This window comes from Loxodonta africana, chromosome 10 (assembly GCF_030014295.1).
Source record: "Loxodonta africana isolate mLoxAfr1 chromosome 10, mLoxAfr1.hap2, whole genome shotgun sequence".
In the NCBI taxonomy this organism is placed as follows: Eukaryota; Metazoa; Chordata; class Mammalia; order Proboscidea; family Elephantidae; genus Loxodonta; species Loxodonta africana.
Window position 1 is genome coordinate 44,656,696 of NC_087351.1, and position 10,925 is coordinate 44,667,620.

Genomic DNA, 10,925 nt, shown 5'->3' on the forward strand with positions numbered 1-10,925 from the left:
AATGAAGTCATTCCTGAGGTTCACCTTTCAGCCACAGATTAGACAGGCTTATAAAATAAAACAAGACTAAAAGGGCAAGGACTAGAAGGCAGGAGTGGGCAGGAAAGCTGGTAATAGGGAACCCAAAGTCAAGAAGGGAGAATGTTGACATGTCATGGGGATGGTAACCAATGTCACAAAATAACATGTGTACTAATTGGTTAATGAGAAGCTAGTTCTGTAAACCTTCATATAAAGTACAATAATAAAAAAAAAGCTAATTTTCTTTTCACATATGTGTATGATAATTATACATATATATATATATCTTTGATTATGACTAAACAATTCGAGGATGAGACAAATTTATTATCTTTGCATCCCCAGTGCACAACATGATTTCTGGTGAATGGTGCTGAATGAATGTACATAATGAAATTAAAGCCTTTGGTAGGCCAAAGGTGACTTCAGAAGAGCAGCATGTAATGGAGATAATAGTATCCTATCCACAAATACCAAAGCCAAAGCAACCCCCGAAACACAGACAGGCTTTTTTATTCATTCTGAAGGGGAATTTTATCTTTAGTATATGATAATGGCACATTTGCATAATTAAAATGATGCTGGGTATGCAGTAGGTGCTCAATTAATGCTACTTGCCTCTGTCCTCCTCTTCTATAGTGAAAATTAAAGGAGGTTTATAAATAAGAGAATTATTAATGAGGATAGATTTTAAATAGATGATAAATATAGACAGGATGATAAAATGTTCAGAACCGCAGAAATTTTTCACTGGCTTTTTACCACGGCCCTCAGCCCAGTAATTCAGTCCCTCAGGGAGTTTGGATATGCCTATGGAGCTTTCATGACCTTGCCTTGGACAGGTTGTGCTGGCTTCCCCAGTACTGTGTACTGTCTTACCCTTTACCAAAGTTACCACTTATCTATTTTTCTATTTAGTGTTTTTCCTTCCCTACCCCTCCCTTCCTTTGTAACCATCAAAGATTGTTTCTTTTTGTGTGTAAACCTTTTTATGAGTTTTTATAGTAGTGGTCTCATACAATATTTGTCCTTTTGTGATTGGCTTATTTCACTCAGCATAATGCCCTTCAGGTTCATCCATGTTGTGACATGCTTCACAGGTTCATCATTGTTCTTTATTGTTGTGTAATACTCCACTGTGTGTATATACCATAGTTTGTTTATCCATTCATCTGTTTATGGGCATCTAGGTTGTTTCCATCTTTTTGTTATTGTGAACAATGCTGCAGTGAACAAGGGTGTGCATATGCCTATTCGCGTGATGGCTCTTATTTCTGTAGGATATATTCCTAGGAGTGGGATTGCTGGATCATATGGTATTTCTATTTCTAGCTTTCTAAGGAAGTGCCATATCATTTTCCAAATTGGTCATACCATTTTACATTCCCATCAGCAGCACATAAGAGTTCCAGTCTCCCTGCAGCCTCTCCAACATTTGTTATAGAAGATGAGCTTCTTTATTTTCTCTTGCTGATTAATAATTTTTATGAAACATCTCATACATATACTTTCCTGGGAAAGGAAACAACAACAAACTTGCTTTAAGATCTGAGTCAGGCTTTTACATAATACTTACAACCTCTCTAATACAATAGAATTCTCTTTAGGGAACAGTCTTTTGGGATAAATGCTTAGTCATCCTATCCTATCCTCCCTTCTCTTCTCCAAGATGACACCTGAGTTTAATAGGAGGCTTAAATGATCCCGTGGTCCTGGAGTGCAAGGGGTGTCTCCTGGCTTCACAAGGTGCTTGGCTACAGTCTGGCTGAGTCAAATGAAATGGGCTTGTTCTTGCCCTGGGATTATGAGGTTGCCCCCACGCAGAGGTGTAACTAAGGTATGGCAGGTAGGGTGCCTGCCTTGGGTGCTGCTTGAAGACGGGCACTAATGAGCCATTCTATTGACCATTGTAGTTTCCATAGCCAGCTGTGAGAGATCATTCAGCAATTTAAAACTAATTGCCATAGGTGTTGTTTTCCATAGATAGGCCCCTGTCCCCATGGAAGGCTGTAATTGGCCTATCTTGTGTTATTTCTCAGCTGGCTTAGGCCCAAATGGTATTTCCTACTGACTCAGTCTTATCTAACCCTCACTGGCCCTGGCAACCCTGAGATCTGGCTCCAGAGGCCCACCTGGCTCCCCTTGGGATCCCTGTGCCTCTGTTGCCGTGACAACATCCTCCATTAAGTTCATCTGCTGGGCTCTCAGAACCCTTGGAGTCTCCTCTTGAGGCGTGAGAGAACAGGATTGCAAAAGGAGTCCTAACTATAAAGCTCTCTCATGGACTACAACATCCTCACTCCAGGTTGTTATGGGGAGACTATCTCAGTGTTCTCCGGGAGTTCCTAGGGGACAAAGTGGAGCTAATTTCCAACGGCCTGTCTCACATGCCTCTCCTGTAGGACTTAGGTAAGAAAGGGGAGGTAAGGACACGTATCTGAGTGCCTGCTCTTCCTAATTTCCCTTTTATCTTCCAAATCCACTGAGGTGGAAGGAGTGAGATTTCTCCTTTGTTTTTCATACTCTCTTGTACTATATATACTCTCTTACTCTCTCAGATGGCATTCCACCACTTTGTCTGTGTAGTTAAAATATAGGAGAGGTACAAGGAGAAATGGGGACCATAATTCAGGAGCAAGGCTTATTAGTCATTCCTTATTAGTCACTCATAGAGTTAATAAAGAAAGCCTGGTGGTTTGTCCCCATTACAGTGGTTGGTTTGTTTTTTAGTATTTTGAGATGAAATCCGATTTCAGATTTCACGAGTATGCGCTAAGCCCTTGCTACTCAAAATGTGATCCACGGGCCGGAAAGGTTGGCAACATTTAATAGAATCACAGAATCTCAGGCCCTACCCTAGAACTACTGAATTAGTGTCTGCATGTCAAGTTCCTCAGCCGTTCTTAATGCCCCTTCAGGTTTGAGAAGCACTACTCCAGGCCACAAAGCCTTACTGAAGGTTTTGCCTACATTAACTATACCCACCGTCGGCATCCATTTGTTAATCTTGTCTGCGTGTTACCCAGTGATGATCTGTGCCCTTGAGTGCTTATGGTCCTGATGAAGGATCTTTACAATTATGGTAAAGTAATTAAAATAAAACAGGCAATTCTAGATCTAGTCTCCCTCATCACCAGGCACACCTTAAATTTTTTTTGACAGATCTGTTAAGATTAAGTTGTAAGTTATTAAAAGTGCATGCTGATTTTCTTGGAAAGCAGTCATTGAATGTATAGCAGGAGACTGGAACAAGACAGTAATAAGGTACTCACTTGATAAACCCAGGTTCAGACAGGAGGCTGCTGCTTCATTAGTACTGATAGGGTTTTGCTCGGTTGTAGTTTGACAAGACTCCAGGATTTCTTTTAGGGGATGATTATTTGGGGGAAGGACAAAGTCGTAGTTTTCTGTTCTGCACTTTCATTTGCTGATCACATGTTTTAGAAGAACCTGTGCTTTACTTATTCACCAGGCTTTCAGTAGAGAATCACATTAATCCTTTTAAGCTCCTTATTCTAATGATTTATTTTGTTGAAAACCATAGTGATCCTCCTTTGAATTTTAATGATTGCTGGCTATTCAAGGATTCATTGTTTTGACTTCCTGTCCTTACCTTTGTTTCCTACATGTCTGTGGGGAACACCTGTCTAATACTGGATCTGCCCCTGGTTCTCACTGGCTTACCAGAGTCACTCAAGCCTAACTCGGAGTGTTAAGCTGAAATGCTGGCTACTCATCCATGACAATAAATGTAGGATATATGTTTTCAGAGATAGGCAGATAGACAGCAGAAGGACAGATAAGTGATTGAGTCATTTCCCAGTGAAAATAACATTTTGGATATGATAGTATATTGTGATCACTGTAGAGAAGTTAATTAAATATAGTATGCTTAGTCAAAAATCCAATGTTTATGGCAAATCTAGTAGACAATTTTTAGTAGACAAGAGAGGGTTTCAGATTTTGAGGGTGCTTTTTTATATTCTTACTCAAAATTCTGGACCATGTAACCTTCCACAAGTCACCGACCCTCCGTTTATCAGTCTGTTAAATATGACAGTGGTCTTTTTCAAGGATAGGGCGCTGGTTATTTTGTTCAAGCCCTGCAGATCCTCAGAATGGTTTAGCAAATGGAAATTGCCATGACATGTCCACAGTATGAGCATTGAGATCACATGTTATATTTTCAAAATCCGAGCAGTGGCAATGTCACAGGCCTGAGTTCCTATTTTGCCCACTGCGTAACCACGCAGAGAATTTTCCCCTTCTCTTTTTATAGGCATCACCTAGAAACATCATGGGCTTTCAAGAATATCTTCTTCTAATCTGAGATTTTAACGACTACGCTGTATTTATGCATAATACATTTTGTGCCTTATCTACAGGCTTCTGGACTTTGATTCAGAATATCAGGAGCTCTGGGATTGGCTGATTGACATGGAGTCCCTTGTGATGGACAGCCACGACCTGATGATGTCAGAGGAGCAGCAGCAGCATCTTTACAAGGTTAGTGCTACCCTTCCTGCCTTTACCTTGCTGTGGAAGATCTGATTAGCCTGACAAGTCTCTCTCTGTCTCAGGATATCTTTGCGTTCATTGTATGTATCATGGTGTCTATTAGAATTCCCTTCCCTGTCCCCAAACTCATTTCCATCCCTTGCGTGCTGACAGGCTGCACCTACATCATAATTGCAAGAAAGTCCCCTTTATCACATTCTATTTGGTGTAATTCTATAGAAGGACAAAGATTTATCTTCAAGATGAATAACAATAAATGAAACTGCATTAATAAATAGACTGAAACAAAATGAAGAATAAGTGGACTGGTAACATTTAACAAAATGTGTTTTGATTGGAGCACTCAGGTGGATTTTATCCACTCCTCAAATCTTCCTAGAGAAAAAAGAAATGTGCCTGCAGTTTGGCTTGCTGCTGCCAGGTTACAGGACTCATCCAATTTAATGTTTATTAGTGATACATAAAGCAGACGTTGTCATATTAAGTCAATACATTTGTGTGTGATTTAAGAAAACTGGCTCGGCACTCACATATTGATTGCAGGCAATCCGTCTAATAAATATCTGTATTGTTTTCCATGTCTGCTAATTCACCCTTAGCCTCGTGTGTTTTACCAATTCCACTTAACAAATAGTCTTAGAAGTTCCTACAAAACAGCAATGTGATTTTGACTGAAAAATGGCTGCGAGCTTCATAGTGCCTGAAAAGCTGTCAGGGGAGGGAAGAGGGACTTTCCACGGAAATATCAGACTGCAGTAAATCTTCCTCATTTAGGCAATTTTTATTGGAGTAATTCTGACAGTTGTCATCCTTGAATTGCTTTGAGCATATGGCATATTTCAAAGAGCAGATTGTGAATCATAAAAAATAAAATTAATAACTAACCACAGAATCAGCAACAGTATAACGACAAGAAACAACTACCCTCTAGCTTTTTAAAATTTCTTACAGAATAAGAAGTACCTTCAAGGTCAAATAAAAGTTGCTTCCTTTCTTCTTCAATTTTTATTATTTTAGGTTACCTTTTCTTTCATAGAGGATCCTAACTTTCACCTCTTCTAACATATTTGTACTTTTGAAGAGTCTGTTCGACTTTAATTAATGTCCCCTGGGAATCATCTTAGTTAAGAAAAGAGGTAAACTCCCCCAGGGACCCAGCAAACGGGGACATTGCACTCTCTAGAGAATTTGGTCCACCATTAATTGAGTTTGTTGACCATTAGCTGTTTTCCATATGGATAGCTGTCCACATTAATAACAAAGCTATCCGAAATATCTTCTGGCACTGTTAGAGTAGCATTCACATCCTAAGGGAACCAAAGCTAGGTGCTTATACATCTCATATCAGGCTCGATAATTATATATGAAAATTTTTATAAATTTATCTTACTTTAGTGATAGAACAGTATTTGTTTTATTACTAAAACTTATCCATTATAATTTGACCCAAAAGGAAAAACAAATACAAAAGATTATCTAATCATAAAACATGATCTCAGACTTTATCGCACTCATAATGTCAAATAACATTTCTTTTTTTCTTGATGCGTTTCATACTTTGCCCATAAGCTACTGTTTTCTCAAAAACAGTGCTATTTTTTGTCAAAATCACATCCATGTAATTTACATTACAATTAATAGGAAATCATTGAACAAAAAGCACAGGCTTCTTTTTCTTGTGGTTTCCTTATAAGTGCTCTGCCTGAGAATTCCCATTCTGGCAGATTGCAGGCCATTATTCCACCCACTCGGTACTTCTGGGTTGTAGTATTTTTCCAAACATTTTCCTTACTAGGGTTCTTGTTTGTGACTCATGTTCAGTCACCATCCTTCCGCTTTTAGATGCTCAACATATCTCAGCTCATTAGAGCATTATTGGCTGTACATTCAGCTTGTAAGCAAAATTAGATTGAGCTAGAAACTGAGAGCAAATGGTACAGATCTTTAGGGTCTGTCTTTATATGAACCCTCAAATTATTCTAGATGTTTTGGAACCTCCAAAGCAATACTGAGAATATTGACAAGGAAGGTTTCATTTAGAACTTGGGATGGCTCTTGGATTAGAAAAAACTGATGAAGGAGGATTCATTTCAGATCTTTCCCAAGAATCCCCATGGATTCCCAGGTTAGGTCAAGATTTTCAACATCCCATTCCCCTGTTCCAATCTGCTTTCCTGGGGATCAACTTAACAGATATGTTGGCTGGGGAAAAGTTGGAGCTTACTGATCATAGAGATCCCAGGAGAGTTAAACTTTTCAATTGGTTTCCAAGTTCAGTACTGTTTGAGGCTACCTTAATCACCCTGACCATGAAAAAGACCAATGATTTATCAGCATTTCTCATCATGGGCACCACTGACATTTGGGGACAAACAATTTTTTGCTAGCTTATGGGACTGTCTCTTGAACTACAGGACATTTGTAATTCATGTTCCCCAGTCATTGTGACAGCTCAACAGAGCCTGACCCATTTCCAAATGCCTGCTTGCCTTAGTGAAGCAGTTATTACCTCTTGGGATCCAGAATGACTGCTTAACAGTTGGGCTTTCCTCTAGCCTAGTATCGGCATCCTTAGGGGTCATTTGTAATGCCTTTAAAAAAAAAATTTAATGCCTTTAGGGAGAGCCTATTTTTTTCTAATTCCCTTGGTACTAATTATGCATTTTCACAACATGTCCAGTCCATCTCGTCTTTCCCCTCTCTGCCAATTTTATTTACTAAAATTTTTCTTTTTTCCCTTATATTTACAACCCTTTTTTTTTTTTTACAACCCTTCTTGAGTCAAAGTTCTGATTTTTCATTCTCTGGCCTTGGGCAAACCTGTCTACATGTAATTAGGTTCATTGTCTTTATTCTTATAAAAACTTTCATAACACTAAGAACAATACCTTGCACTTGTATTCTCTACATTGTTAAGAAAAGCACCTTGCATAGTTGATATTGAACTAAGAGTTGTTGAGTAAAAGGGTGAAGAATGGAAGTGAAGCTCAAGATCCTTGGTATTAATGAAAAGGATGAGAGTGAAAATTTTAAGGGAGACCTTCAAACACGTGATGTTACATTCAGGAAACAGTAGACCTGGGAAGAATCATGATTCCTGCTATCTCAGAATCTGAAACCTTTGTCCTCTTCTCCAAGTGTGGCTCTCTGTATTCCATCACTCAACTCCTTTACTCACACAGGTGGTCCTGCCCAGACCATAATTCATGCATTGCTCAGCCCTAGGTTTATCCCAAGACCCACATTTGGAAATGTTAGGCTAGACACAATCCAGAAAGATGGTAGTCAGTGACATTAAAGCTTATTTAACCTTTTCACATTAGGTACTACCTTCCTGACTTTACCTGTTTACTATATATATATTCTGGTTTTTGCTAGAAGGTCATTTGGCCTTAACTCCTACATATGGATCTAAACTGTAGCATCCTAAGAATAACCTAATTCTTATTAAAAAAAATTAACTGCTCCCTATTTTAAATAGGAGCCTTGGTGGCACAGTGGTTAAGAACTCACTACTAACCAAAAGATTGGCAGTTCGAATCCACCAGCTGCTCCTTGGAAACCCTATGGGGCAGTTCTACTCTGTCCTTCAGGGTCACTATGAGTCAAAATGGACTCAGTGGGCAACAGGTTTGGTTTTATTTTAAGTATACTTCCTTCTTTGTTTTGAGACAGTTAGCCTTTTCCCTTCTCTGTCTTGCTCCAACTCTGAATAGGTACCTTCTGTAACCATTTTCTAATAAACATTGGCAGTATCGTCAGCCCAGAAAATGCAGACGTAGTCCTTTCTTTCCCCCCCTCCCCTTAATCTACGAATTACCTCCAAGGAGAATTCACTTCTACTCCCTCACTTTCTTTCTCTTCATTCCTCCTACCTCCCTAAGTAGGACAATTTAATTTGTCAAAAGTAACCAACGTGATTTTGAAAGTTCAGCTCCTGTTTGGACTAGAATTCCGATGCCAGAATTCATAATCACAGGGAGCTGTCACTCTGCTGGTCAGCATGTGCATTAACTATTAATGGAGAAATATTTAAAACCCACTTGCAAAGGAAAAGCTCCATTTTTTTCACTTCTGCAGATCAAAGGTGGCATTGTTCTTGGGCTCAGGGACACTCAAGTCACCTCCTCCCCCATCCCATAAGTTTTATAGACTGAGTGACCTGGAAGCGTTTCCACGGTCACAGAGTTGTAGTGCAGGCTTTTGCCGTTGCTGTCGTACTGTCCTCCTCAGTGGTCACAGCTGACTTTGTAGTGCCCTGCCAGGGCTCCTTACCTATGCTCAAAGCACCGCCAGTTCTCTGCTGCCTACCGAGCACAGACAACAGAGCCCCTAGCAATCCTAGACTGGTGTGGGGTTCCAGAGTCCAGGGTTAATTTCACAGGCACAAGAGTTGTTTTCAGATAGTATGAAACTCACTAAAATAGTGCATTTATAGATTTGTTCCTTGAGTTGTTAATGATTTAGCTCTTCCATGTCTATTAAATGTTGTAGTATATGATTTCTCAAATCCCTTCCAACTTCAAAATAATATGAAATTAGCACGCACTTCATTTAAAATCTTTATATTTTCAGGGTGCTTATACTGAAGCTTTTGTATAGAATTTTGAAGCTTAATTACTCATGTGGTTCTGGTTTTTATGGGAAAAATGCAAATTTCCTGTATTTTTCTCCTTTGGTATAAGTATTACCCAAGCATGTCCTGTGTGCAAAAGGAAAAGGGTTACATTTTTTACCCTGCTATGAATTTGAGAACATTTACAATAATCTACATGAAAGTAATAAAAATCTTTAAAAAATAGAAATACAAGTCAGAACTGGGAAAATATACAGGATAGAGGCTACTTCCGCAGGAAAAGTTAATATCCACGTGCATACAATGTAAAATGCTAAAGATGATCCCCAAATTTTTTTCTGAGTTACCTGGTGGTGACTTCAAAAAGGGAAATGTACTCAATTGCAAAATTTACATTTTCCATGAGAAAAAGCATAACACTTCCTTTGAAAGAATTAAGTTTATTTTAATAATTAGATATGAAATGATTATCTTCTAGGATTTTTTTTATATAAGGGGCTAGATTAATAAGGTAGAAAAATTCCTAACCATAATATTTCTTACAAGTAAATTTCTAACCAGAAGACTTCTAACAAGTAAAACAATTATTTTTCTCTGACTTTCTTGCCAGATATTATTACAGAAATTTTGAGCATAGCTCTCACCCAAAGGTGGCTCCTTATGATAAAAGTTTGATCAGCTGGAATTAATAAGAGAGGAGGTCAGTATTCTGTACTAGAAAAAAGGAAAACACTAGTAAAGTGAGAAAGAATATAACCATTGAAAAGAAGGAAAAGCAGTTAATAAAAATTAGTTAACACAAAATTAATCAAACAAAAGAGTAGATTAAAATCCTATCATCGATAGATGGTTGATGGATTGATAGATGAGAAAACGCTAAAAACCAAGTATAAACAATGAAAAAAAATTTAAAAAAAAAGAATTGATTTAGAAAAAAACAGAAAAAGATAAATTTTAGAGAAGGAGGGGAAAGTGTTACTTTCTAGAATTTGGGTGTGTGTGAAAAGCATTACGACTTTTAAAAGAAATACGGGTATGGAATAGGGTTAGAAATTTTGGAGAATAAAAAATGTAAAGGAAGAAAAATGGGATACAGTTGACTTGCTATTTTATAGCTACTGATGCCAAGTGATGTTGTCATAGCTGTGAACTGATCGTAGAAAACAGATTAATCACACTATCCCTATATCTTATTAATTCCCAAATTTCAACCCTCTGGAATAGATGTTTCATTTTGTTCTGGGCCAGATTGAGCTAAATAATTTCAAATGTGGCCTGATATCTTTATGACTGCACTTTAAGGATCTCGACTCCCGAAAAAGGTAATGCTAGAGTGGTTCATAGGACAAGCCACAGTAGCTAAGCTTAAAAATAGAAGAAAATGCATTCACTTTTTTAAAAAATTTCACGTGGTGTGTAGAAGTACACATCAAAAAATTAAACCCTGTTAATTAGGCCTTATGCTGGAATTTCAGTACCAAATTTTACATTGCTACCTTGATTGTTCAGAATGAAACAGGTTACTAGTCACTGAAGCAGGCAAGGTAGAAGTGTACCGGAGATATCAGACACAAGAACTTAACGATAATTTTTTACCTCTTTCCCAGTAGATTAATTATATAGCTTAGTTGTATGTTTGACTAAAAATTCTGTTAAAGTAAGAATATGCTTAAAATCATTATAATATTTCAGATAACATGATCTAGTCGTTTTTAAAGTAATCAGAAAGGAAACACCAAGACTATCTCCCCTGCTATCTAGAAATGAATTCGTTGTTCTATTTTTATTAAAGTTTAAAAAGTCCTTGGAT